The sequence below is a fragment of the Triticum urartu genome, chromosome 6A (assembly GCF_056163025.1).
Source record: "Triticum urartu cultivar PI428250 chromosome 6A, HENAU_Tu73, whole genome shotgun sequence".
NCBI classification, from domain to species: Eukaryota; Viridiplantae; Streptophyta; class Magnoliopsida; order Poales; family Poaceae; genus Triticum; species Triticum urartu.
This window is the reverse complement of record NC_141878.1, coordinates 479,974,819-480,001,075: the sequence shown is the minus strand read 5'-3', so window position 1 is coordinate 480,001,075 and position 26,257 is coordinate 479,974,819. Positions and strand designations below refer to the sequence as shown.

At 48.5% G+C, this 26,257-nt stretch overlaps 1 pseudogene; it reads right to left on the bottom strand.

The window, feature by feature from the left end:
- Positions 1-14,376: 14,376 nt before the first annotated feature.
- Positions 14,377-15,621, bottom strand: LOC147965786 (uncharacterized; annotated as a pseudogene).
- Positions 15,622-26,257: the final 10,636 nt, after the last annotated feature.

Here is a 26,257-nt window from a genome sequence, read left to right as displayed (position 1 = left end):
AATCAATGCAATTTAAAATCTCAAAATGAAAAAAAGATATTTGAAAATAATTGCCGGTTTGATGTGTTTTAAAAATGTACATCCCATTTCTCATTACTGATAGGCCATTTTCTCGGCCAGCCGAATGAATCTCTCCTCGTCTTGAAAGATTTGCAGCCCAGCAGGCCTGATAAAGCGACTTACTTGACAAATTACAAAAGAACTGGGCTAGCCATTTTCAGAAAGAAAAAAACTACTGGGCTGGTCTGTGGTAAACATAAAAGAAAAGGCTGTCTAGACAGGCCAGAGTGTCCCGCACAGCCCAGTTGACACCCTGCTTCCGTCTCAAAAACAAATTAGATAAATGCCACTCCAATTATGGCGATTCATAAAAATGCCACTGCAATTTCCAAACTTTGAAAAATGCCACTGCAATTTTTGCAAACTTTGAAAAACGCCACTGCAATTTGCAAACTTTGAAAAACGCCACTCCAGACTTTGAAAAATGCCACTAGAAATGGCATGAAATGGCATTTTTCAAAGTTTGGAAATTGCAGTGGCATTTCTCGGATACACCAGATTTGGAGTGGCATTTATCAAATTAACCCAAAACAAAAATAACTGGACGAGCTGCTGGGTCCCTGGTGTCAGCCGCTCGTTGTGCAATTCTCTCGTTTATTGACTACGTTGACAATGGCATGGGACCCAGATGTCAGAAATCCACTAGGAGGAGCCATTTTTTTATTAGCTTGAAATAAGGAGGCACTTGCTTGCATACTGCCATGACCTTGGCGGGTCCCTGCTATCATCCTCTCCACGTACAGTACCAGTTAGTCGTGCTTCAAAACTGATCGGCACGCCATTAAAAAAATAAAGGTCAATAACTAATGCGGCACCTCGGTTCAACGCGGCCAGATCGAATTTTGCACGAGAAATTACACACCATGCTTCGTTGACATGTGGTCTCGTTCCAACATATCAGTGAGACGATGGCGAGTAGTAGGAGTATTTCCGAACGGGCGTGTAGGCCGGGGCGCCTCTTCGTGAACCGTGGCAAACTCGCAACCGTCCACCGACTCTTCGCCTTTCCTTCTCGATTTGGAACTGATGTCGCACGCTCTTCCTCTCCCTCCTCCATTTTCCTTCAGCCCTTCACCCTTCTTCTGCCATTGTTCGATCGTCTTCTCCATGGAGGGAACAGGCCGGAAAGGACCCCGTTATTCTTGCCCCGATCTGAAAGATGACGTGGTGGAGGAACTCATTGATCTGTGCGACGTCATCACCTCGGCTAGCATGGCAGGTTCGTTCAAGACCATTGTCGACTCAACTAATAACATCATTACAAAGAACCCAAGAGTTAAGGAGCGGTTTGATCTCCCCTATCTTCTTCGCCGTGACCCTGATGACTGGCGCCGGCATGACAGAGGCCTCGCCCTGTGCCAGTTGATGCCGCTTGATAATGATACGTATGATGTTAAGATGCCATCGCTCGAGGGCAAGGCTTGGGCGGGCGCAAATGGAGATTGGGTTGTTTACATTGGGTCCAACTGCGAGTGGGAACTTGTGAATGTGTACACTCGTCACCGGGTTCCACTTCCAAAAATCTCAGCACACTGCCCAGAGGTTGAGCACACCGGTAATGTACGCACGTTCAAATACGATCATGGTGGTTGTCTTCTATGGAAGATAGCAATTTGTCGAGTTCCCAACCGCTCTTGGAATTACAACAACTATCAAGTTGTTGCTATCTTCGACAAGCTTGTTGCCGTCCTTCGTGGTTCGACTTGATGGATATTGCTCAAAAATCGGTTTATGTACACGGATGAGTACTGTGATGCAATTCAATACGAGGGCCTTGTGTTTGCTGCCACCACTCGTGGCACTATTTTTGCATGGCATCCTAGTAGTTTCGTTACGTTTGTCTTCCACCATAATTATAATTGTTTCATCCACATGCATGCGGGTTAGCAAGTTTCCCTTTACTAATTAACCTTCTTCTTGTGTTTCCAAGGTCCTGTGAGCATCCCACCACCTATACTTGAAAAAATTTATAACCAAGGGGGGATGACGATGGTGATGATCAAGAGCATGAGGACGAGCAGCGCCGATATACTCTGTGGCGCCTGGCAACTAATTCCCATGGATCACCTCTTCTTGTGTGTATACAACCCACTGATGATGTTACTGCTAAGGAAGCAGGTGTCTCCCATGGTCGCACTCTCTGGACCTATTCCAACACCCGTTGCATGGTATTCGGGATGGATACTAGTGTGCTAGCGCCAACTCCTTCTCCCTGGCACAGAATTGATAGTCTTGGAGAAAACTCGCTCTTCCTTGGACAAAACTATCCGTGATGGTGAAAGGCGATCCAACTACTGTTGACACATTTATGAGAAGCAACTGTGTCTATACCTCGGACATTTGGGTGGTTCCCTACCCTCATACTGATATAGTAGGCCGCTTCAGCCTGGATGATCGGTCCTGCATTGGTCTCCAGATCGACAACAGATGGCCCATCCCAGAGAATCACTTATGGTTCAAAGCAAGCATTTCCAACACCGCGGAATGGTTGAGTTGAAGTTCATTTCATGGCTTGTTATTTGTTGTGTGGTGAAAACTTTAGTATTTATAATGTATCCTCGTTGTCGATGTGGGTTGATGACCTGTTGTATGTAATAAAATGATATGCCTGTGATAAACTTACTAAATTTATGAATGGCTTTCGAGTCGCTTCTCTAAATTTGTACTAGCTTCACATGCTTCGCGCGTCGGGCGGGTGTTTTTACTGTAGCCATATGTTAATGTGTTTGTTGTACGTAACCAGCACCTCGAATCCTCGATACTAGTATACTATATACTAGTAGGAGTAAGTAGTAGGAGTAGTAGGGTGGCATGGGCCAGAACAAGCATTCACGTCCAGGAGTACGGCACACGCCGCCACCACGACATCCATCTGACACCATATTATTTCTTGGAGTCTGTGCTAGAGCAATCTCTTCAACCTCATCGTTTCTCTAACTTCAGCCATCGCGCGGCGGGCGAGGTGGGGGTTTGTCGATAGTCGGTTTCCTTAACTGCGGTCCCACTTGTAAGGCCAACTCCAACGCACGACCCCAAACGGACCTCCGTTTTGCACGAACTCCAACGATAATTTTGACTAGAAAAGCAAGACCAAAGAAAACAAGAACCACAAGAATACATTTTACTACTCTTGTAAGTTGGATTAGTGCCTTCTCGATGCATTCATTGTTGATCTGTGGAGGCTCGATCTTGCGTGCTTCTTTCTTCTTCGAGTGTAAATAAGTAGACGTTGCTTCCTCGCATCTAGTCTCATGTCTAGCCTCTATTCTAGTAGGAGTATCAACAAGTGCACTAATCTCATCCGATAGCAGAACCGAAGATTTGGTCGGGTTCTTCCTCCTTTTGCCGACATGTGGGACATCCAGCATCCAGGTCATGTCATGAAAGAAAATAGAGTGGTAGTTGAAGCCACGAGATGTGCATCTTGGGTTAAACTGCAAATAGAATCTTACTACTCTTCAGTAACTCCAAAAGAGGCCACCGAAGATCTTTATTGGATTTGTTTTTCATCACCAGCACGTCGAGGTGAAAGATGTGAAGGTTCAGTGGGTCCTCTTACGTTTTCACTGACATGCGGGGCCGCATGTGAGCAAACAGACGATGGGCTCCGCACGTCCGCTGGCTGGCTGAGAAGAGAGATAGAGGAGGGCTGAGCACGGACTGCAGGAAATTTGTTCTACGTACCTCGATATGGCCCTGTTTGGATCATGGGGTTAGAGCTAGTTTGGGTTAGTTGAAGGCTCAAATAACCAAAAAGTATTCAAACAGGGAGGGTTAGAGTGGGTTAGTTTCATCTAACCCAACTATCCCGGTGGAGAGGTGCTTATTTGGGTTAGAGTGGGTTAGAAAATTACTCTAACTCTAACTGTGTTAGAGTATCCAAACAGGGCCGTAGGCTCGATATAGTGGGGTGGCATGGGCCATAACTCAGTAGCATTCACGTCTAGCAGTACGGCACACGCCACCCACACGAGTCCCATCCGACACCAATTTTCTTGGAGTCCATGCTACAGCCATCTCTTCTCCCTCCTGTTTTCTCAGCCATCCGACAAGATAATTACTGTAGTATCATATACTACTACATGGATTTGACGGAAAGATAAAAATACATGCGGATCCATCAACGTTCAACGACAACCTCACGCCCTAGTGCGCCGGGTCACCAACCGACGTGTGAGGAGCAGCGGCGTTGGCGGCAAGCTCAACGTGCTTCTGAACAGTGCCGTCGAAGGTTGCCCTGCGCTCCAAGAAGGCCAGCGTCCTATCGTCCTCCTCTTGCATGTAGTAGTCCTTGTGGACGATTTGCGCGTAGACGTGGGTGATTATGTCAATGGTGTCTTACTGCGCCAGGCGCTATGTGGCGAGCGCGACCTCGAGGTGGACATTCTCCGGCGCGACGGCGGGCAGTCGCAGGGCCACCAGTGCGTCGAAGAGGTTGTTACCATAGTGGCCGTTGAGGGTGGTGGCCATCGCAGAGCCTGGGCGCGTCGGCTGGAGGCTTACGTCAAAGTCGTCCGCAAGCTTCTTGACGATGGTGAACTTGTCAAGGAAACCGACGAGGACCTCGTCGAACAAGGAGACAAAGTTGTCGTCCAAGCGGCCCCTCGCCCTGGCGGCCTCAAGCAATACTACCTGGAGACGTTCCTCGGTGCCGGTGGACATGGTAGTACTCCTAAATCCAAACGGTGGTGCTACTAGTACTAGTAGTAGTACTACCAATGTAGTAGTAGGAGTACTAGCACTGTACTACCCGCTGGTCAAATTATTACGTGCTGCTCCTCACAGTGAAGTGACAAGACCCTGCGCCGGAGATGACACCTGAGTATAGGCGTCGTGTTCGGCATACCATAGTCAGCCTCACCATCTGCAGTCACTATCATCATGGCTGTAGAGCTAGCCTGCTTACAGCTAGCCTTGTTCGACATAATTTCCCATGCGTAGATGCCCGTGCATTGCACGGAACACCAAGACTGGGGGTGGACGGCTCCGGCAGCGGCCATCGCGCCAGATTTTTCCACGGCCTTCTACTCCTAGATTGTGAGAGACAAGGAGTTGTTTGTAAATAGGGAACAAGTGCGGGCATCTTTTTGCAAAAATGGAGAAGCTTGGTTTGTATGCATCAGATCTAGATCCGACGGCTATTGGTGAAAGATGGGAGGCACAACATCATCACCAACTCAGGGCCTGTTTGATTCACAGGACTTTGAAAACGCAGGAATAGGACACGGCAATATTACAAGTTTCAAACTGATATTACAAATGTTAGGAGTAATGCTGCACCTACGAAGAGGGAATTACTAGGAAGTTTACGTATGAACTTTCGTTACTTTAGGTGGATGCAGCATTATCATACAAACTAAAATCCACCGCCCTGACAAGTCACTAATGGGCAAATAAGTTTTCGAGTCTCTGGGCACTTGATGTTTCAAAAACAAATTCAGCTTCTGCGGAGAAATGAGCTCCACCGTGTACCCGCGCGGGTGTGGCTGGGCATGAAGCGTGAGTACATGCACGGTGCACCTATTCTCTTCTTGTATACGTACACCACCTATGTGGGGTTGTGTGTGAGAGATACAAACCTAGAAAGATATAGTGTGTGGGTTCTTGAGAGTTTTTTTTGTGGGGGGGTCAATCAAAAAATTTAACATATGCAATGTGTGTGAAATAGAGTCCTGGATATAACATATATATAGAGGGGGTGATCCACGAAAAGAGAGTGGAGGTATCATCGACTTGAGGTGTCCATAGAATCGAGGAGAGGGATGATGTGTGTGTGTGCGCGCGCACGCGATCGATAAAGAGTGCCATCGAATTTGTGTGTGCCCACGTCAAAGATATAGAGTGGCTGGCCTACTGGAACGTGAGATGGGACATGTGCAGTTTGTCTCTGTTGCATGGATACCTACCTGCAGCGCTCTTCTATCGGTGTGTGGTGGGGGAAGAGGGAGGCCCAATTAACTATAGAGGTACAATGGCTGGTATATGTGTGGAGGAGGAGAGAGGCCTACCTCATGTATTAAGGAGATCGATCTGCCTCATGTATTAAGGGAGATCGATCGGCATCCATGCATATGTGCAGGAGATGAATAAGGTTGGGAGAGAGACAGAGCTAGAGTGTTGGAGGGGGTGGTAGTGGAGTTGCTTCTAACAAATGGTGGGATAGGCTTGCTAGACAAACGGAGGGCACGCCCTCAATATCAATAAGAGAGGAGATGGCTGCTTATTGTCTGTGCACGTGCGTGTGAGAGACGGGTCAGGAGGCATGCACGAATGATGAGGGGGGCGATGTGGCTGTGGTAAGCAGACGTAACTACATAGGAAGATCAATCGCCCTTTGTAAGATAAAGGAGAGACATAACTTGTGAGGTACGTCGATCGATGGGGGGGTAGTTAAAGTCGATCTAGGTATATGTTGGGAGATCGATCGGTATACATGCATGTGTGTGTTAGAAGCAAATGAGGCACGAGGAGAAGGATAGAGAGAGAGGGATGCATGTAGGAGGTGGTACGAGAGGCATACTATATCGAGGGGGAGGAGTGTGCGAGTACGAGAACGATGAAAAGAGTGGTGGGAGTGAGGCATGGACGGTGACAAGAGAAGAGGGGAAGCTTGTGTTTGTGCTAGGCACACCTGGCTAGAGAGGCATATCGATCGATGTGTGCCGTAAAGAAGGATCTGGGGGGCCTACACACACCATGGGTGAACGACCTAAAGTGAAAAGACGAATTTGCGTGATGGAGCTAGAGAATGCTGAGGGAGGGTGAGAGGGATGCGGGCGTGTGCATGCACAAGAAAAACTTAGCACTACCTACAAAGATAAGAGGGTTGTGTGGGTGTAAAAGACGAATAGAGATCATATATACTTCATTATAAAAAGCGAATTCGGATATTTGAAGAATTTATCATAGTGTTTCAAACCGATGGATGTGTGAATATATATAACGGTGATACACATGGTGTGGTTATGAACATGGTATACTACATTTAATATGTTTTATCTCTACTCTTATAAAAAACGGAGTTGTTGATGATGGTGTGCCTGCCATCCTGCATTATAGGCAGTCTGATTTATATCTGGCGGATAGCAAGGAAACTATGATGGTTGAAGTTGGCAACAATCATGATTGTAGATTCTTATTGAAATAGAGAAACGAATTCAAATTTAGTTCGAATTGCAGCGGTAGTATAGACATTTGGAATGCACTAAAATGTTGGTATGAGTAGGTTACATGCATTATACAGCAAGCGGAAAAATTTAATCGGACAAAACATGGATTCATACTCCCTCCTTCCATCTATATAGGGCGTAATGAGATTTTTAAGACCGCCTTTGACTATTGACAAGATTAATAGTACATGACATGCACAATGTGAAAATTATATCATAGAAAGAACCTTTCACAGACGAATTTAATGGTGTGCTTTGTGTAAGTTGCATGTCATATATCATTGCTCTAATATTTGGTCAAAGTTAGCATCGAAAAACGCATTAGGCCCTATATAGATGGAAGGAGGGAGTAGCTTTGAATAGCATTTGTATAGTAAAATGGGGCAAGACTCTCTCTTTGTGTGGTGTGAATAGTTTTATTTTTTTCGTTTTCTTTTTGGTTGAGGGAAGTGCGAATTGATTTGGTACGTACAAGTACAATATTACTACACGTTAGGCTTGTCCCTAAAATTCAACCCGCATCTTGTTATATCCCGAAAATTCAGATATCGTGCTCCCAAAACTGGCGCCTTCACAACCCACGCCTTGCTATCCCGAAATTACAACACGCGCGAAAACTCCCTCCAGCTGCCAAATCCCGACACACGGAATCCCCCTTCTAACCCTGAGCCGAAAGGGCCGCTAGTTCAAATCGGTGGGGGGGGTACTTTTGTAACACACCCTACATTTTGGACAAGCGTGTTCTTAAGTCATGCTTCACCCCTTCCCATCGCCCCCTTTTCGCCATTCGAAATCCCAGGCCGCCATAACCTCTCTGCTCCAGCCGCGAAACCCCACCCTCCGCTGTCCGCCATGTCACCACTGCCCAGCAGGAGCCTCTTCCCCGACGACGTCGTCCAGCGCAACAGCTCGACGTCCCTCGTCCACCTCCCTGGATGAGGATCCGTCGTCCATCTCGTCGTCCCGCCGGTTCAGCCGCCCCGTCCTCCACCTCCAAGGAGCTGCTCCGACGATCACCTCGTCTATCACGGCTGCTCCATCCCCACAACGCCGCCTTAACCTGCTCCATCGGAACCGCATCATCCTCACCTACTCCTCGGACGAAGCCGAGGCCTACTCGGTGCCACCAAAGAGGTTGTACACTCATCGCATCGCACCTTCTCCTTAACTCGACCTCCCGGTGCCGACGGTGCTCCATCCCGTAGCCCCATGGAGCAGCTACCTTGAAGCCGGCGCCGTGGGCGACATCTCCACGACGGCTCCCCCCAGCGCGAGGCCCCTTCGGCGGCGGCGGCCATACCAGCCGGATCTGCTGCTGCTGCTCCGGCTCTCGCTCGATCGCTCGCTCGCCTAGCTGCTGCTGCTGCTCTCCCCCTTGCTTGTGCTGCTGCTCTGCTCCGATTAAGCCACACTTCAGTCGACTGAATCGACTTTTGGGTCAGTCAATTTTTAGGGGTTGGGGGGCTCGCCGGAGTTAAGGAAGAACCACCCGCAGCGGGGACGGGGGCTCACCGGAGAGGTACCCCACTATCTATCTTAGGGTTCAGGGTGGGGCGGGGGCCTAGAGGGTTGGCCGGGCAGCGGTGGCGAGTTGTTTTGGGGCGGCGAGGCGGCGCTGGGGCTGGCGGCGAGGCCGGTGATGGCTGGCGGCTCAGGGGGGTGCAGGTTGAAGATGAACTGCAGGCCCTCCCTAAACTACATGTCAAGTGCCTCTCTGCTACCATTGCGTTTAGTTTCGACAGTAGCATTCAGATTCCACAGTAAATTTCAGTTTCGACAGTTAAGTTCAGAGTCAATAGTTTTTACCTCATCTGTTGTAGTCAGGTGGTTTTTGGTGATGTTAATTTTACATCCATTTTACATCATCTATTGGAGATGCTATTAGAATCCCACTTGATATTGACGACGTCTGTCTTGTGCTGCTTCAGCCTTGACGTCTTACGGCTCACCGGAGCTGCTCCAACGACAGAACGATCCGTCACAACAGAGCAGTGCCCTGGACGCCCTCTACAGATTCCTTAGATCTTCCTCCACACCTCCGATAGCCACCTCTGCCTCAACTGCTTCAGCGACCAACCCAATGATGCTGAGGTCGACACGGCTACGGCAAAGAGGTTGTACACTTGTTGCATCACTTATTACTATACATTCACGTCGATCCATTAGGGCTATTTTGGTTCAACAGAAAAACATTGATCCACTGGTTGTTACCATCACTCTAAATTTCTGCATGCTCTCCTTACATAATCTCACCATATTTTTTTCGTATGCATGTCAGATATTGTACACAGTCATGCTGAACATGTAGAGAAAAAGAGAAGAGTTTTGCGCGGCAATACAATGTCATGCAGACATCGCTCCATGGTGGGTTCAATGGCAAACCCTCCCCACCCCTCTCCAGATTGTAATCCAAAGGAAGATATCTGTTCTGAGGCGGATTCGGACGCCGCTGACCACTCCTATTTACCCCCCAAGGTGTTTGCTCTACCTTGGCATGATGATGTTAGTCATATCATGCATATGTTGCCTTGCAGTGCCTACTTTTGACATCATATATGTCATCTGCTTAGTTTAGACATGTTATGTAATGCCACCTGTTTAGTTTCTATATCATATATGGGAATTTTGCAGTCTCATGTCTTTTAGCCAGCCATAATATATGTGAAATGTGCAATGCCATCCTGTTTAACCAGGCATCATATATTTCAATGATATCTTGCCCATCCTTTTCTTCATTACATTTCCATTTGTCGACAATGTTTGTACATTAAAATACTCTTCCTGTGAATCAGCCATTTGGGTGGGAGATGGAAAAATTTGGAGTGAAAACAAGGCCTTCAGAGCAGACAGTGCTACCTGTCGAAGCAGATCTCTTATTGGGTCCCGATAGCTCCTCAGAGATGGATTCAGAGACAGATGACCAGTCCTATTCCCCCACTGAGGTGTATGCTCTAACTTGGCACGGTTATACTGCTCATATCATGCATACGGTGTCTTGCGTTGCATAGTTTAGACATCATATACACAATATTCAACACCATGTTCTTAGTTCAGAAATCATATCGAATGCCCTCTATTTAGCATATAAATCACATATGTGAATTAAATGATGCGATCCTGATTACTTAGATAATATGTAGGTGAATTATGTCATGCGATCATGTTTAGTTATTCATCATATCTTTGAATTATGTTATGCTATGCTATCCAGTTTAGATAGACATCATATATGTGAAATTATGTCATGCTATCCGTTTTAGTTAAACAATATACATGTCAACTATTTCATGCCCTCTTTTTTCCACAACATCTATTGCATCTGTCTCTCATACAATGTCTGTACATTCAACTATGTTTCCTGTTTATCAGCCATTTGAATTGGAGCGGGTGATGCCAGTATCTAGCGGACTAAAAACACGGTCTTCAAATAAAACAGTGCTACCTCTTGGTGGAGGTAGCACCCCGGTTGTACATGCACAAGAACCAGCCCTACCACACATAACCCAAACTCTCGCAGATTGTACCCCTACTACGATGGATAGAGAACCAGCTTCACCCAATCTAACCCCAACCCCAGCCGATAGTAACCCAGTTCCTGTTGACACAACACCATCTCCACCACAGAGCTCCCAAACAAGAGCAGTTAGTAAGGCAGCTCCAGTGCCCAAAGGGCCAGTACTATCACGGCGAACCCCAACTCCACCAGTTAGTACGCTTATTCCTGTGGAGGAAGCACAACCAGCTAGTCATAGTTTAGCATCTATCGCATTTGATGTTGTTAAATCGTATGTGCGTATCTTCCCATCTTGGAAATATTATACTGAAGATGAAGGAAAATGCCAGTTGCAAGTGTTTGTCTAGGAGTTATGTGTAAGTAATGTTATTCATGGCAATTACTTTGCTTCGTCCCATACATCCTACCTCCATGATGGTTATAATACAGCAAATTTCCCATTTTTCTCTATAGAGAAGGACCGATTTGGAAACTCGGGATGAGGTAACCTGTGCTAATACCTCTGCTATCTTCAAGAATGCTTGGTGGCAGTATCGGAATTACCTAAAGAAAACGTACTTCACCGGCAAAGAAACTCATCAAATTCCCTTACGTTCTCCTGAGACACATTTACTGGACAATGACTGGGAACGCCTTGTTCTGTACTGGTCCCGAACCAAGAATGTGGTAAGGTCTATGAGCTCATTTTCTATTTTTAAGTATTATATTCTTGTGTCTTACTTTACTCTGTTCATGTAGAACAAGTGCCTAAACCTGAAGAACAACTGTTCTAATTTAAGATTCCATTGCTACCATAGGACATAGATATATGTTTGTTTGATGCTTTTATTATGTACTAGTACTTGGCAATAGAAGACTTGGTAGTTTAATCCTGTCCACCTTACTAATGAACTGGTTCACCGAAATGAGTTTCATATACTAGTACATGCTAAACTTGTTATGTGTCTGCTTGTTTCTTCTTTTAGAATGCTGACAGAATATTGGGGAAGAGTGCCTTATTAAGCAACGGTAAAGGAAGTAATGCAGATAAGGTTCAGGATAGTGACACATCCTGTCTTGGTTTAGTGTTGGAGTTACTAGCCACTACTGCTTGCACAAGCTATTCAAACTCACTGTCTGAATCAGTTCGGTTTCTTGAGTCTCAACTACAAGCTGAAAGACATCGATCAGTTGTGCTACGACAAGAAGCGGAAGGACTGCAAAAGTCCCTGGAGCATTCAGATGCATACTTTCTGGTGCAACAGCAAGCGTTGGAGGATTTTAGCGCCAAACAGGACAAAGCTAATCAGCTTGCTAAGCTTATTGCCAGCATGGTGGATACCCAGGATAACGTTTCTTGAGCTCTTCTGAAGTTGTTTCAGTTATGCTCTTGTTTTGCTGCCGCGTTTATTTGCACTGGTGGCCAATTTTGATGGCCAGTGTATATGATATGCTGCTTTGTTCCCTATATTTGCACTGGTGGCGAACTTTGATGCCCAGTGGATGTAATATGTGTAATAGCCGTGATAGCCTAGCGTTAGTTGCTTGCTTATTTATTTCCTTGTTGTCTTGTTTATTTGTTTGCTTGTAGTCATTACAGTTCTTTTTCCGCGGTTAACTAGTGGCTGCAATAACCTATTTTTTAAAACTAGGCCACAATAACCATGGGCTAATATTTACTGTAGTGACACTAGGCCTCCTACGGTCCGTAGAAACAGTGGGCCTTCTATGGGCCGTAGAAACAGTGGGCCTTCTACGGGCCGTAGAAACAGTGGGCCTTCTACGGGCCGTAGAAACAGTAGGCCTTCTACGGGCCGTAGAAACAATGGGCCTTCTACGGGTCATATCATCAATGGGCCTTATACGGGCCGTATGATCGATTGGCCAAACATGGGCCAATAACAGGCCGCATTATGGCCATAAATGGGCTAGAGTTGGAATCGTCCGTTCATGGGCCAACCGTAACGGGCCATCATTAATAGGTCGTATTTGATGACGCTATGAAAATGGCCCAACGTATTAACGGACCACAAACGGGCCGACTGTAACCACGGGCTGAATTTGGCCCACAAGCAGAAAATGACAGTAACGGGTCGTAAGTAAACGAATGCTGGAAATGAGCCCAAGAATAAATGGGCTCTGAGAAGGCCGAAAGATAACATGGGATGGAAACGGCCCAACGGAATAACGGGCCGTTAATGGGTATAAAGTGATACACTGTTCATTACGGGTCAGTTTCACCACGGGCCGTTAATGGGTGTAAAGTGATACACTGTTCATTACGGGCCAGTTTCACCACGGGACGTTAATAGGCCAAGAGTTACATAGGACCTCATATGGGCCGAAAGACGTCATGGGCCATACATGGGCCAGAAGTGAAAACAGGCTGGAATCATATTGGATGACCTAGATGACGCTACTGGGCCTAATTCGGATAGGGCGTAATGGGCCTTGGGTTAGCGGCTGTAAATGGGCTATATGCGAACATGCCGTTAACAGGCTTTCCATGGGCCGGCCCGCCACCTTTTGACCAGGTCAAACGGGCTGGCCTTTTCACAGGAATGGGCCTCTGTTGGGCCGTGCCACGTGTCGACGTATCATAGGCGCCTATCTGACCCACTGATGAGCTGACACGTGTTTCGTCCGGCCAATAAGAATTTCACACGTGGAAATTTCCCATTGGTCGGGGCTGTTAACGGGTTATCGGATCCAAAACCCGACCCGATAGCTTAATGGCGTTCCGTTACGATGGATGCCACGTGTCAGTCACCCTTGACGAAAGCACTTCTGTGACAAGCAATTTATCGTCATGGAAGTGGACACTTCCGTGATGATAATTTTGGTAATGTCATGGAACACTTCTACGACAGCACAGGTATGACTATCTTGATTCTGTCATAAATTTGTCATGGATGTACATGCATGACAAAAAAAGCGACCTACCGTGACAAACACGTATCATCACGGAAGTGTATTTTTTTTGTAGTGGTAGTTGGCCCGAATCTCGGGGGCTACACCCAGCGGGTGCGCTAGCGTGCCCCCACCAAAAAGAAGCAACAAAAACAAAAGAGAAGACAATGGAGAACTTACGAACACGACACGCTCCAGCTCTCGCATCTGCTTTGCCTCGGCCTAGGTGAAGGCCTGGATCCTGTCCGTTCGCCCTCGAAGGCGCCGGCTCAGGGCGGCCATCGCCGCCTCCTCCTGGGTCAAGGGCTCGAAGAAGATCTCGTGGGGCCCAGCCCGAGCCGGCTGCGACCCGATGACCCGGCGACCCCCTGGCCCGGGAACCAGGGCGTACTCTCCACTGACCGCCTCCTCTACGTCGGCGCCCTATCCAGCACCCTCTCCGGCACGACGGCCGGAGTAGCCTGCGGTGCCACCACCAGCGGTGCCCTGCCCACCGGCGCCCGAGGCGCTCCATCTGGCGCCGTCCGTGGCGCCTCCTCCAAGACAGCATCACCGCCGCCTCCCTCAACCCCCGTCCACGCGACCATGTCGGTCCGCGGCAGGGTGTCTTCCTGAACCACCACGACCTCCCGGTCGAGGTCCACCATGTCTGTGTGGCTGCTCTGGCCACGCTCTCCCTCCGAAGAAGGCATGAAGACCATCATCGTCGGCTCCATCCCCGCCGGCATCTCGGAACACGCCGGCTCACGCCCACGCCGCTGCGGCGTTGACCCAAGCCTGGGACGACTCCGCCTCCAGATCCGCCTCGGCCCTATTCCAGTCCCGCCAGGCCAAGGACACGGTGTCGGCCGGGTCCAGGCCGAGGTCTGGGTCGGCCATCGCCACGTCCCGATCGATGGCGCTGGTTTGGGTCTTCCGGAACACGGCGCCCTCGATGGACGCGGCATCCGCCGCCGCCAGCACCAATGAGATCGGTGACTTGAAGCTCAATGAAGTAAACGGACAAGAACCAAGTGAAGCCGCTCGGCGATTAAAATTCAATAGAAAGAGAACTCACCCGGGCACCACTGGGATGGCGGGTCTCGCCGGCTTTGCCTATGGAGGGTCGCGACTCCTCTTGCCAGGCGGCTTCGCGCGAGCAGCCGGGTTCGCCGCGCGCTTCACGGCCGGGCCTCGGGGTGCAACGTTGTCCTTCCCGTGCGGTCGGCTTGCCACCGCCGTCCCCCGAGACGACCTGGCTCCAGCCGCGTCGCCGCCTCCTCCACCCAGCGCCACTGCACCAACAACTCGCGTCAACAACCCCCACGCCACCTCGCGCCCGGCAACTCAAGAAGTATAGAAGACAAACTTACCCACGCGGTGCCCTGCGCCGGCATCGGTGTTCGCCTCCTTCGCCCCCTCGCCGTGGGACCCAGGCTCCTCCGAGCCGGCCCGCACCACCTGCGTCGGCACCCGGTCATATGGATGCCGGATGGCGTTTAGAAGCACCTCCCGCATCGCGTCGGGACAAACAAGAAGATGGGCAGCGGAAAAATATGAAGACCAAGGACTCACCACGAGTGCCGGGTTCGCCTGGCTGAACGGGGGTTTCCCGATCTCCCAATCCTCCTGCAGCCTGGCCTTGGAAATATCGTTGACCCGGCGGGTGACCTGGTCCGCTCCCAGGCGCAGATTCGACAACCGGTTGGGGTCCTGGAGACTGGTCATCAGACCGATGATGTGGGTGCGCCGCTGCAGCGGTAGCACCCGACGCCTGATGAAAGCAGCGATAAGGTCGGTGCCGATGAGCCCCTCCCGCTCCCTCATCTCTGACACGCGCTGGCATAGGTTGAGCACCTCCTGCGATGGATTCCAGGGGAAGTAGTTCTAGTTCCGCTTCGCCCACGGCGGCACATCGACGAAGGGCGGCAGGTTGATGTGATCCGCGCCAAGGTTGCGGATGTAGAAGAAAGAGTTCTACCACTTCTTGGCAGAATCCTCCAGCGGCATCTTGGGGAAGCCCCCGCCCGATCGCTTGTAGATGACAGCGGCCCCGCAGGAGGACATCTCCCCGGCCTTCGGGCCCTGCTGCTTCAAGGCGAATAAGCGCACCTAGAGATTGATCGTGGGCTCGACCCCCAGGTACCCCTTGTAGAGGGTGACGAAGCCGGAGAGCTGCAAGATGGCGCCCGCGCCAAGATGATGGGTCTGGAGCCCAAAGAACTCCAGGAAGGTGCGGAAGAAACGACTCGCAGGAAGGCCAACCCCGCGCTTGAAGTGCGGGTAGAAGACCACGCGCTCCTTCCCCTCCGGCCGCGGCTCCCGCTCACCCTCCGGCAGGCGCACGGCGACCTCCGTCTCCCCCGGCAAGCCCCTGGTGGAGAGGAGGTATGTGATGTCCTCTGCAGTGATGGACGAGCCCATCCACGAGCCCGAAGGGAGTGCCATCGGCAAGACGGAGCGGAGGAAGAAAAGAGAAGAGTGGCGGTGGAGCTCTGCTCGAGGCCGCGGGAGTCGCAGCACGTGGCGGTCACATGAAGCAGAGGGAGGACGAAGAGACAGGGGAGCACGAGCGAGAATGATTTCCGCCGCCCCCTCCTCCCAATTTATAAGCCACGGTTCGAAACATGGGGAAGTGGGATCGTTTGAGCTCGCCCCTCCCACTTCCACGCAATAAGTGCGCACGTACGCACGCAATAACTGCCTCGAGAACGGAAACCGACTCGCGGACGCTGCAATAAATCCACGCACGTGGGCCAAGGGCATGTAGTGGCGGGCCCCCGCCCGTCGCCGTACCCCATCGCGCATGTGGCCTGTCAGGCCCCTCCGGCTCCCGAGCGCCACGTGGTGCCCGTGCAGAGCCCAAAAGATTGCCTCAAGATTCGACGGACTCCTCGGTTTCCCGCCCGCACCGGGATGCTGCGATCCGGCTTCCGGAAGCCGACACACAGTGGGTGTTGCCGGACTTGGCGGTCACAACTTCGCCTCCTCGGGGGGGGGCTGCAAAGGCCCCCCCACTCGAAGACGGCGGCCCTTCACAGCTTCGGGGACTACTGTCGGGGGATGAAGCCCGGACAGGCAATGGGACCCGGATCCTTTTCGAAAACTTTGGGGCCAGCAACGCCCCTCAATCCAGCTCGCGCTTGGCCAGGTTGCTCAACCCGGCCAAGCTCCATGACCCGGCCGAACTGCTCAACCCAGCCCCAACGGCTGGCGCAGGACGGCCGAACCCGGCATATCAAGACTTCTCTAACAAGACAACTCCCCCTTTGGCATGTTCCTTAACCCAACCACGGCTCATCTCCCGTCCCATCCTAGCTGTACGATGGGACGAGTCTCCATTCAAGGGTGAGCGAGGCAACAGTGCCCCACCAACGCCTCTGGTCAGCCGAGGCGTGGCAACAGTGCCCCACCTTCCTGCTGACCAGGGCCAGCGTGGCTACAGTGCACCCATCGTCACTGCTGACGCTAGCAAGCGGTGACCTAACGGTGTGCCACTGTAGCGGACTCAACCCAGCCACTCTGTGATGATCGACAAGACGGCAAACGGTGCCCCTCGGTGCATGGGGCCCGCACCCGGAGAACCTGGCGAGCCCTGACAACCGGCGGGTCCCAGCTCTGGCTTCCCGGACAATGACAACCCGACCCCATGGCCTTGTAACATCACCATTGTACCCCTGGGGGTTGACCTATAAAACTCCTAAGAGCCCTCATGCATGCTGATACGTCTCCAACGTATCTACTTTTCCTAATGCTTTTTCTCTTGTTTTGGACTCTAATTTGCATGATTTGAATGAAACTAACCCCGGACTGACGCTGTTTTCAGCAGAACTACCATGGTGTTGTTTTTGTACAGAAATAAAAGTTCTCGGAATGGATGAAACTTTGCGTGGAATTTTTATATAATATATAAGAATTTCTGGAGCCAAGACCTACCGAAGGGGGCACTTGGGTGGGCACAACCCACCAGGGTGTGCCCCCCTCACCAAGCGCGCCCAGGTGGGTTGTTGCCACCTGGTGGCCCCGCAGACCCTGAAACCAACACTATAAAATCCTATTTTCGAAGGAAAAAAATAAAGGAGAAAGAATTATCATGATTCACGAGACGGAGCCGCCGCCAAGCCCAGTTCTTCCTCGGGAGGGCAGATCTCGAGTCCGTTTGGGGCTCCGGAGAGGGGGACCTTCATTCTTCGTCACCACCAACCCTTCTCCATCGCCAATTCCATGATGCTCCCCACCGGGAGTGAGTAATTCCTTCGTAGGCTCACTGGTCGGTGAGGAGTTGGATGAGATTCATCATGTAATCGAGTTAGTTTTGTTAGGGCTTGATCCCTAGTATCCACTATGTTCTTAGATTGATGTTACTATGACTTTGCCATGCTTAATGCTTGTCACTTTGGGTCCGGGTGCCATGATTTCAGATCTGAACCGTTTATGTTACCACCATTATATTCATGTTCTAGATCCAATATTGCAAGTTATAGTCACCTACTACATGTTATGATTTGGTAACCCCGGAGTGACAATAACCGGGACTTCTTCCAGTGCTTACCGTAGTTTGAGGAGTTCATGTATTCACTATGTGTTAATGCTTTGTTCTGGTTCTATATTAAAAGGAGGCCTTCATATCCCTTAGTTTCCAATATGGACCCCGCTGCCACAGGAGGGTAGGACAAAAGATGTCATGCAAGTTCTTTTAATAAAGCATGTATGACTATTTACAGAATACATGCCTACATTATATCGATGAACTGGAGCTAGTGCCGTATCGCCCTAGGTTATAACTGTCTCATGATGAATATTATCCAACAATTCACCGATCCAATGCCTACGAATTTATCCTATATTGGTTCTGCTAAGTTACTACTGCTATCATCATTGTTACACTTGCTACAAAACTATTGCTATCACTGTTACTTTAATATTGCTGATGCTACCATTATCAAAACTATCATACAACCGTGCTACTGATCACTTTGTTGTAGATAATTAATCTCCAGGTTTAGTTGAATTGACAACTCAGCTGCTAATACCTTCAAATATTCTTTGACTCCCCTTGTGTCAAATCTATAAATTTGGGTTGAATACTCTACCCTCGAAAATTATTGCGATCCCCTATACTTGTGGGTTATCACATGAGGGTAAGCAACTCACACATGAGAACACTCGATCAGACCACTTACATACACCAGGAGAGGGAGCAGCCTAAGCCTTGGCATGCCTTCCTTCTTCCTCCATACATCTCAAGGAGCAACTATGTACTGTTACGTATAAACCACACTCGGCAGGACTAGGGGTGTTATCTCTCCGGAGAGCCCTGAACCTGGGTATGTCTTGCGTTCCTCGCTCACTCATGCCGACCTCGCCTCTGGAGCCCGCCGGTGCCCTCCAGCCTCCTCCTCTCTTTAGCCATCCCTTGGCATCTGTCGTGCGCCCACCACGACATTATTAGAGCATTGTCCCATGTGAGGAAAAAAAGAAAAGGCCAAAAAAATAGAAGGCCAAAAAAACAAAAAAAATGAGAGGAAAAGAGAGAAGGGGCAATGCTACTATCCTTTTACCACACTTGTGCTTCAAAGTAGCACCATGATCTTCATGATAGAGAGTCTCCTATGTTGTCACTTTCATATACTAGTGGGAATTTTTCATTATAGAACTTGGCTTGTATATTCCAACGATGGGCTTCCTCAAATTGCCCTAGGTCTTCGTGAGCAAGCAAGTTGGATGCACCCCCACTTAGTTTCTTTTTGAGCTTTCATAAACTTATAGCTCTAGTGCATCCGTTGCATGGCAATCCCTACTCACTCATATCGATATCTATTGATGGGCATCTCCATAGCCCGTTGATATGCCTAGTTGATGTGAGCTATCTCCTTCTTTTGTCTTCTCCACAACCACCTTCTATTCCACCTATAGTGCTATGTCCATGGCTCACGCTCATGTATTGCGTGAAAGTTGAAAAGTTTTGAGAACATCAAAAGTATGAAACAATTGCTTGGCTTGTCATCAGGGTTGTGCATAATTTGAATATTTTGTGTGATGAAGATGGACCATAGCCAGACTATATGATTTTGTAGGGATAACTTTCTTTGGCCTTGTTATTTTGAGAAGACATGATTGCTTTATTAGTATGCTTGAAGTATCATTTATTTTATGTCAGTATTAAACTTTTGTATTGAATCTTGTGGATCTGAACATTCATGCCACAGTAAAGAAAATTACATGGATAAATATGTTAGGTAGCATTCCACATCAAAAATTCGGTTTTTATCATTTACCTACTTGAGGACGAGCAGCAATTAAGCTTGGGGATGCTTGATACGTCTCCAACGTATCTATAATTTTTGATTTTCCATGCTATTATATTATCTATCTTGGATGTTTTATATGTTACTTTATATGATTTTTGGGACTAACCTATTAACCTAGAGCCCAGTGCCAGTTTGTGCTTTTTCGTTGTTTTTGAGTTTCACAGAAAAGGAATATCAAACGGAGTCCAATTGACCTCAAACTTTACGACAATTATTTATGGACCAAAAGAAGCCCACGGAGTACCGGAGATGTACCAGAGGAGTCCTGAGGCCACCACAAGGGTGGGGGCGCGCGGCCCCCCTAGGGCGCGCCCCCCGATCTTGTGGGCCCCTCGTGGACTCTCCTGACTTGTTCTCCATGCCAACACCTCTTATATATCCCCAAACCTCCATAACAGAACCAAGATGGGGAGTTCCGCCACCGCAAGCCTCTGTAGCCACCAAAAACCAATCGGGACCCTATTCCGACACCCAGTAGCTATGTTTTTAATCTCTCTCTCTCTCTCGTGTTCTTGATTTGGCACGATCTTGATGTACCGCGAGCTTTGCTATTATAGTTGGATCTTATGATGTTTCTCCCCCTCTACCTTCTTGTAGTGGATTGAGTTTTCTCTTTGAAGTTATCTTATCGATTGAGTCTTTAAGGACTTGAGAACACTTGATGTATGTCTTGCATGTTCTTATCTGTGGTGATAATGGGATATTCACGTGATCTACTTGATGTATGTTTTGGTGATCAACTTGCGGGTTCTGTGACCTTGTGAACTTATGCATAAGGGTTGGCACACGTTTTCGTCTTGACTCTCCGGTAGAAACTTTGGGGCACTCTTTGAAGTTCTTTGTGTTGGTTTGAATAGATGAATCTGAGATTGTGTGATGCATATCGTATAATCAAACCCGCGGATACTTGTGGTGACATTGGAGTATCTAGGTAACATTAGGGTTTTGGTTGATGTGTGTCATAAGGTGTCATTTTAGTATGAACTCTAGGGTTGTTTGTGACACTTATAGGAATAGCCCAATAGATCGATCAGAAAGAATAACTTTGAGGTGGTTTCATACCCTACAATAATCTCTTCGTTTGCTCTCCGCTATTAGTGACTTTGGAGTGACTCTTCGTTGCATGTTGAGGGATTATTATATGATCTAATTATGTTATCATTGTTGAGAGAACTTGTACTAGTGAAGGTATGAACCCTAGGCCTTGTTTCGAAGCATTGCAATACCGTATTCGCTCACTTTTATCACTTGCTACCTTGCTGTTTTTATATTTTCAGATTACAAAAACCTATATCTACCATCCATATTGCACTTGTATCACCATCTCTTCGTCGAACCGGTGCACCTATACAATTTACCATTGTATTGGGTGTGTTGGGGACACAAGAGACTCTTTGTTATTTGGTTGCAGGGTTATTTGAGAGAGACCATCTTCATCCTACATCTCCCACGGATTGATAAACCTTAGGTCATCCACTTGAGGGAAATTTGCTGCTGTCCTACAAAACTCTGCACTTGGAGGCCCAACAATGTCTACAAGGATAAAGTTGCATAGTAGACATCAATGCTTATATTCAGATCATTGCCTTAGATATCGTCATAATTTTGCGCTTTTCTAGCAATTTCTCAACAGTAATTTGTTTACCCATCTTATGTGTTCTTTCAAGAGAGAAGCCTCTAGTGAAAACTATGGCCCCCAGGTCTATCTTTTATCATATTATTTCCAGATCTATAAATCCAAAAACCCAAAAATACATTGCTGCAATTTATTTACCTTTACTTTATTTTGCACTTTTATTTATTTTTTATACCCATGTTTATCAAATCTCATCCTTGCAAGTAACCGTGAGGGATTGACAACCCCTTTATCGCGTTGGGTGCAAGTATTTGTTTGTTTGTGTAGGTGCTATCATTGGAGACTTTTGTGTTCCTCCTACTGGATTGATACCTTGGTTCTTAACTAAGGGAAATACTTATCTCTAATTTGCTGCATCACCCTTTCCTCTTCAAGGGAAAAACCAACGGAAGCTCAAGAAGTAGCAAGTTTCAAACAAAACACTGTTGCGGATTCTACGACGGAAGCAAAATACATCGTGGCTTCAGAAGCTTCAAAGGAGGCAGTTTGGATCAACAAGTTTCTTGAAGAAGTTGGTGTGGTCCCAAGTGCGATGAACCCAATGGCACTCTATTGTGATAATAGTGGTGTCATTGCTCAAGCAAAGGAACCAAGATCCTACATGAAGACCAGACATATCAAGCACAAGTATCACATTATCCAACAGTATGTCGAGAAGGGTTTTGTGAAGGTCCTCAAGGTTCACACGAATTTTAATGTGTCAGACCCGATAATAAAGGCTCTACCACAAGCAAAGCATGAGCAACACCGGATAGCCATAGGTGTTAAAGAGACTATGTAAACTAGATTATTGGCTCTAGTGCAAGTGGGAGACTGTTGGAATATGCCCTAGATGTAATAATATTGTATTATTTTATTTCCATTATTCATAATTAAGAGTTTATATTTCATGCTATAACTGCTATGATCCTGGAATATGTTATTCGGTGGAAAACTCATATGCACGTGTGAAATGATAAATGGTAAACAACAAGTTCCTAGTCTCACCTCTAAGACTGGCTCAAGTGTTGTTGGTGATCACGTTTTCTGAATCTTAGGATATCGTTAAGTGTAACGATAGTGCTAAAACAACATTGATGGTATGGCGTTAGAAGAATGATCATATTGAATTGACCCAAACTTGTCTATCATACTTTGGGGTTATATCGTTTGAAATCATTTGTTATAACACAGAGTGTTAGCATGTGTTTTAGTCCCTCGGACCATGAGAGTGTCACTTCCTACCAGACGGTGGACTTTGGGGTTTCTCAAATGTCATCTGTAACATGGTGATCATAATGACAACTTTCAGGCTCGCCGGAAAGTTTGACAAGTGACCGGATAGCTCGAGAGTGGGATTTGCTCCTTCGACGATGGAGAGATATTCTTAGGTCCCTCTCGGTGTGACACATCCATCATCTTCTGGCCATACACAGGTGACTACATCACGGGGATGTCAGAACACGCCAACGAGAAACAAGAACAAAACTGGTAAAGGGAACAACAGTATAGTGAGCATGGTGATGACTCGGAATGATACCGATGCACACCGAGTTTTGTAAAGTATCGTGAAGCAAAGGGAACATCACATGATAACCAAAGGTTCACTCGAATATCATGCGTGTAATCATAGGGACCGATATGGATGTCCACGGTTCCGCTATCGGTCATTGAACGAACGGGTTTTGTTCATGTCTAAGATTTACCGAACCTACGGGGGCACAAGCTTAAGCTAATCACGATCTGCTGAGTATTAGTGGGACAGGAGTAATGAGAATATATTTGTGGAATTGTTTCATTAATGTCGGGAATAGCTCCTAGAGGTTCCGGAAACGTTTTGGGGTCACCTGAAGGGTTTCGGTGAATATTGGGTAATACAGGGTATTATCGATTAATATATGTAGGTGGAAAATGTTTTCAGGAATGTTAAATTATATATAATGGTCTAAAAATGTTTGGAACAAATATATATTTAATTTAATATCAGTGGGCCTAATAAGGCCAATAGGTGGAGAAGGAATTGGGCCACAAGGGCCCAATAGGGGAGGCGCCCCCCTTTCCCCTGTGGGGAGGCCGAATCCTAGTGGGGGAAGGACTCCTCCTTCCCCCCTTGGTAGGTGCAAGGGGAGGGGATTCCTTTCCCCCTTTGTGACCCCCCTCCTTTCCCCTAAACCTGTATATACTAGAGGATTTCCACCCTATGCAACACAAGTTTTGGAGCCTCCTCTAGTTGATCAAGTTCTACTTCTAGTTGGTCCTAGTTGACTAATTAGAGCTAGCCTTAGCCACCTCTAATCCTCATAATTAGAAGCCCCATGTGGTTCTAATCTCCTCCCTCTAATTCTTCAGCGACGATTAGCTCTGGACGGCGAAGCGCTGCCGGATCGTGAAGACCATACGCTTGCAACCAAGTAGAGAGGCTGTGCTTTCGGTCTTCCCTTCGAGGGCGGTTCGCGGGATCGTCATCGATGTTCGAGGGACTCCAAGTTCGATCTGCACTGACTCGTCTACTTCCCCTGCACTCCAGAGTCAGTAACGATCGTTGATCCAAACCCGATATGCATCTTCATATTGTTCCTGGGTGTTCGTAGGGTGATTTTTTTGTCTTCTACTACGTTTTCCAACAGCTAGTGGCGGCGACGCCCATGGGTGTCGTTCCCCTCATTGGAGGTGTCGTTGTGGTGTGTCGGTATCTTGATCTCACTCACTTGGTTTGTTGTCTCGGGGCGAAATCATAGGTTTGGATGTGGATTGGCAATGACAGTGTACACGGCTTCGTTCCTTTGTCGGGAGCATCATTTTGTAGACACTTCTTGGAGGTTCTATGTTGCGTTTCTTTGGTGCTCGTCAATGTACTGGATTGTGCTAAAGGGCGCTATGTACGCCGTCGTAGGTGAGTCCAAGACAATGAATTTCTCAGGGTTGTGTAAGTCCCGCTACACACCTTCCAACTCTTTTAGGCACTCAAGGATGGTTGTTGCATCTGCAAGGAGGGGTCTTTGGAGTTGTTGCTCTTCAGAAGTGTCTGTCATTGGTCCAGAAACGACTTTATTGGTTAGTATAGGATAGACTCTTAGAGCATCTATAGCCGGCCGCCCCAACACCCCCTCCCTCCTTATACGTCCGAGCGGACGGCCCGATCACTAACCAGTGAAAAAACCGACCCAACAGGGCTCCTCAAACCGGTCCCAAATGCCCGGGTTGTCCGGCACCCCTCATATCAATCCCAAATCTGAGGCGGATATGGGGAGGCCTGAGCATGTCAGCCACGTCAACCCAACCCACTGTGGCTCGCACCGACTGCACTTCTGCCCCCACAAATATCATAAGACGGACGAGCAAACCCTAGTCAAACCGCAGTCGCTCAACCTCTCCGCTCCTCGACCGTCTCATCATGGCCGACAGAGACTTCTACTCTGACTCCATCCATTGGGAGCTCGCCGCGGAGTCCTCTAGCTCATCGGCGCACGACGAGGAGGAGCTTGCGCTCCGTTGCTCATGGATGGACCGAGGCGGAAGCTCCTCTTCCGCGGCATCGCTGGTGGGCTCGGTGTGCAGCTGTAGCTCCATGGTGCCCCTGGACCGCCCGATGCGGTCCCCACCGTTCCCTGCCAGGTGGCACCCAACACTGCCAGCACCTGCTCCTCTGAGGTGCCGCTGAGTGCTCATGTTGGCTGAAACGCAGCCGGAGTCAGAGGGGCGCACGTATCGGCGCACGAGGAAGCAGGCAGCAAAGGCGACGGTTGCCAGCCGCTCCATGTGTGAATCTTGCAGATCTGCGTCAGAGACGCGTCCCAGGCAAACGACGACGACGACGCCCTCCACGACGCCATCTACCGCTCCTACACATCCACGGAGACCGCCGTCGCCGCAAAATGCGGCGGCGCTCCGCATGGGGCTCGAGGAGTCCTAGCGGCCGGCGATACAACGGGTGACGGCGGCGAAGAGAGCCACACAGCTCGCGGCAGAGCAGAACCGCATGGCGGGCATCATCATCTCGTCCTTTCCACTCCCCTCAGACAACGATGCTCCTGATGCCAACAGTGCATACACCAAGGACAACCGTCGAGACCGCAAGGGGAAGCGTCCGACAAGTGGTAAATCTGATTGCGCCATCTCTTAGTTTTAATTAGTATCTAAGTTAGGTGATGAATTCCGGTAGCATGCCCTTCTGGATCTACTCGGATTGCGTTAAGTTTCTATGTTGTATCTATGTCGGATCGGATTGTGTTTATATGTTCTCAATGCCGAATTGCTATGTTTATATGTTGATCTATGTAGGTACGTCATTTGCATGGGTTTATATGAATTTGTGGTAGGACATATGAGGGATGTGGTTGTGGGGCGTGAGAAATGCGGTTTGCCCGGTCACCTCCTACGGAAGCACCCACGGCCATATAGGGGCCCAAAATTAGATGACCATAGATGCTCTTACGCGCGTTGTTGTTTTATGTGCGTTCGAGTTGGGGGTGGGTTTGCTTCTCACCGGGATATACATAATTCTATATTTTTCTCCCGTGCCTCGTGGGGTGGCAGGTCATACAAGAACACAAGTCACGACATTCCAAAGGTGCCGTCCTGCGACCGCCACATTACATGGACAGATCGTCAAAGCCAAAACTTTTCTTGTCGAATTTGGCTGACTTCTGCGGCCAACTGTCAAGATTGGAAGCTGCCAAGTGCAGGCGCTGAGGAAAGCTATGCACATGGCACAAATGGC